Source organism: Pinus tabuliformis, chromosome 9 (genome assembly GCF_031772625.1).
Source record: "Pinus tabuliformis cultivar Carrire ecotype Pingquan chromosome 9, CPIR1, whole genome shotgun sequence".
Lineage (NCBI taxonomy): Eukaryota > Viridiplantae > Streptophyta > Pinopsida > Pinales > Pinaceae > Pinus > Pinus tabuliformis.
Window position 1 is genome coordinate 742,447,053 of NC_142307.1, and position 4,024 is coordinate 742,451,076.

A 4,024-nucleotide genomic window follows, 5' to 3' on the forward strand; every position below is an offset into this window, starting at 1 on the left:
CTCCTCGGATTAATTATCAATGATTAATGACCATCATTTAATTACACATCAGAACCCGGAATTAGGGTACATGTTCAATGACTCCTCGGATTTATTATCAATGATTAATGACCATCATTTAAATACACATCAGAACCCCAATAGATAATTAGAGAATATATTGATGGGCACTGGTATAGATCACAAGATATCACTGTTTATTTTCTGTGAATGATATTTACTTCACATCATTATCACCGATAACAATGCAATCCCAAATATGATCATCCAGGTTTTGACAACAAAATAGATGGCTTCCTCCCTCCTCTATACTTTTGCACTTTCCATAGCACATTGTCGAAGCCTCTCAACCCTCCTGTGTTCACACATACCATACCACCACTCTGTCATCAGTATGCAATCCATCATTATCTGTTCACATAATTTTACACTTTTGTTATAGACTTTTAGTTATCCACATATATGCAATATTTTGTTACAGGCCTTTGGTTAGCGACATAAATGCAGAGCTGCAAAAAGAGGAAGGCACCCAGACATTCATTCACCATGGAGAGTGTAATCCAAGAGACAATAACAGCTGTACCCTCATAGTCTCCTTGAGTGATATGAACCTGGTAAAATCAAAGCCCTAAACATCAGCTGATTCTTCCTTAGATGCCATTTAAAAAATTAGACTGTTCATTCAAGTTGAAAATAACAAAGAAGAAGAAGAGACAGAGCTACCCAATATGATTATCTGTCAACAATATTAATAATCAATAATTAAGGAGCAAATATCCCGTTCTTTTAGGTGAGTTTTCTGGTCGGAATTGTGATGGCTGGGTTGAATTACAATTCTTTGATTATTGAAATTGCAGTGAGGAGCTTTTCCAATGAAAACAGGGTCTACAAATCCATTTCCATTTCATTGGTAAAATTGCAGTTTTCAGAATTGTGATTTTCCATCCATCAAATCATTAATGGAAGAAACAACAAGTTCACCAGCATCTCTCGTAGTTATCAGGGCAGTTGATAGGTCTGCAATTTCCCTCCTAATTATGAGGGCAGTTAATAGGTCTGTAATTCCCCTCAAGGCAGGCAGTTAGTAGGTCTGCAATTCCCATCAAGTTCATTCCATGCTTCAAAATCTCCCATCACTTCACTTTAGCACCTACCAGTATTTTCAACTTGGAAACCCACAATCCCTTATTTCAACCAAACCCCATCCAAGGAGATGGGATTTTAAAATCTGTAGAAATGCAGGCTTGGCTTCTACATGGGATGGGATGGGATTAGATGAGATCAGCAACTATTCCAAAACATTGCTTATTATTTTTCTAAATGAACGCTGCATGCATGTTAATGGAAGTCAATAGCTTAATTTGCAGGTTATATATGCATCAGCATAATGGTTAATATTTTATATGAGTAAAATGGAAAATGTCAAGATGTTTAAATTTAAATACTTCTGTACAATAACAACAAGAATGAGATGAGAATTAGGCCTCCCACCCATATTCTGAATCCACATTAAATCTAGATGGCTCACCTTGTTCGCCGTCCACACTGTGGTAAGTGAACTGAATAGATGGCTTCCTCCCTCCTCTATACTTTTGCACTTTCCATAGCACATTGTCGAAGCCTCTCAACCCTCCTGTGTTCACACATACCATACCACCACTCTGTCATCAGTATGCAATCCATCATTATCTGTTCACATACTTTTAAACATCAGCTGATTCTTCCTTAGATGCCATTTAAAAAATTAGACTGTTCATTCAAGTTGAAAATAACAAAGAAGAAGAAGAGATAGAGCTACCCAATATGATTATCTGTCAACAATATTAATAATCAATAATTAAGGAGCAAATATCCCGTTCTTTTAGGTGAGTTTTCTGGTCGGAATTGTGATGGCAGGGTTGAATTACAATTCTTTGATTATTGAAATTGCAGTGAGGAGCTTTTCCAATGAAAACAGGGTCTACAAATCCATTTCCATTTTATTAGTAAAATTGCAGTTTTCAGAATTGTGATTTTCCATCCATCAAATCATTAATGGAAGAAACAACAAGTTCACCAGCATCTCTCGTAGTTATCAGGGCAGTTGATAGGTCTGCAATTTCCCTCCTAATTATGAGGGCAGTTAATAGGTCTGTAATTCCCCTCAAGGCAGACAGTTAGTAGCTATAGTGGGCTTATTGTTTTTTTTAAATAACCTCAAATCTCCAACAACTTATGTGTGCCCCTCAAAGAATTGAATCTTGGTGGCTGGCCAACACACCAACGATCTCACTGCTGAACCATGATCCCATTGGTATCATCCTTTATTTTACTTTCTCCTTGGGAAGAAACTGTGTAAAGTGCATGTCAAACTCCCTTCCGGACACAAAGTTATCCAATATTGGTTTGCTAAACTGTGTAAAGTGCATGTCAAACTCCCTTCCGGACACAAGTTATCCAATATTGGTTTGCTATAGGGAGTAACCTTCACTGAATCTATTTTAGCAGAGGGCTTCTTTTATGTCATATGGTTTTATACATATTTGTGTGCAGGCCAACTAATACATGAAATAATCCTGCAACTAGGTTATGCAGAATTAGGGTACATGTTCAATGATTCCTCGGATTTATTATCAATGATTAATCACCATCATTTAATTACACATCAGAACCCAGAATTAGGGTACATGTTCAATGACTCCTCGGATTCATTATCAATGATTAATGACCATCATTTAATTACACATCAGAACCCGGAATTAGGGTACATGTTCAATGACTCCTCGGATTTATTATCAATGATTAATGACCATCATTTAAATACACATCAGAACCCCAATAGATAATTAGAGAATATATTGATGGGCACTGGTATAGATCACAAGATATCACTGTTTATTTTTTGTGAATGATATTTACTTCACATCATTATCACCGATAACAATGCAATCCCAAATATGATCATCCAGGTTTTGACAACAGAAACAGGTGTAGGGGAGGTTTATGTCCAGAATTTCTTACTGTATTTGAAGTCTTCTGTTTGGTTCTTCAATGTTGAACTGTCAAAGAAAGGATGGCGATTTTTTGGACTACTTTCAGTTTTTGTTTGATTGTTCATGAATTTCTTAGGTCGTAGATGTGAAACAGACATGGACTTGTATTAAGAGCTTATAGGCTCAGTACCCTTATAGGCTACTTTGTTACTTTTACTATGACTTTAGATATGTCTTATAAGTGAAGGATCTTGCTAATTCCATTATTTTCTATAATTTTTGAATGTAGTAACATGGGAAATTCATCGATAACTAGGGACTCGCTTTGAGTGATGAAATACCTCTGAAACTATTATCTGATTGAAACCTCTTCTCCATAGTCCAAATAATAATTAAAGAGGTTAATCATAAAATTGCTTTTCTATGCAATTGACCCACATTTGCCAAGTTCTTTTGAGGGACACAAGTATCTACTGTATCATTGAAACTTGATGTTTCTGATCCAGCTTGTCTTACACAGGGAAACCTTGCAGCCTTGCTAATCTAGCTTGGCAATGCATAGTCCTGCAATTGAATGAACATATTGATTACAACATTGGATTTCTGTTATATCAATGTTTAGTTAGGGCATAGAAGAGATTTGAATTTCATAACTTTTTCTTCTTATACTTTGATCCCATCTGACAACTCTTTTGTGGACAATGCAGAAGCATAAGTGCATCCCATTAGAAGACCTTGCTGCAGAATTCAAACTCCGCACTCAGGTTCTTATTTATATATTTATAACTTTGTGTATTATACATCCATATGTACACGCACATGAATGGACATAGGCACTTGTTCCAGTTAGTGATGTGTTTTGTATGTCTTTCTTTCATGAGATGACTATGCTTCCTACCTAAATGCTATTAGCTTAGGATATTTTTACCCGTACTGACTTTGGATATGTCCTATAAGTGAAGTATATCTTATAATATTTAATAGAATTATTTTTTTAAATAATTGGAGACATGTATTCCATTTTAATTTATAGTGGCATACTGCATAACAAG

The 4,024-nt window shown here is 35.7% G+C and overlaps 1 long non-coding RNA gene across 1 annotated transcript; it reads right to left on the minus strand.

Moving 5' to 3' along the window:
- Positions 1 to 459: 459 nt before the first annotated feature.
- On the minus strand, positions 460 to 2,953 carry LOC149150836 (uncharacterized). The gene is made up of 2 exons (XR_016262552.1): positions 1,529 to 2,953; positions 460 to 611 (listed from the first exon to the last, which is right to left on the minus strand). It is a non-coding gene; the product is annotated as an uncharacterized LOC149150836 (long non-coding RNA).
- Between the last annotated feature and the right edge of the window lie 1,071 nt (positions 2,954 to 4,024).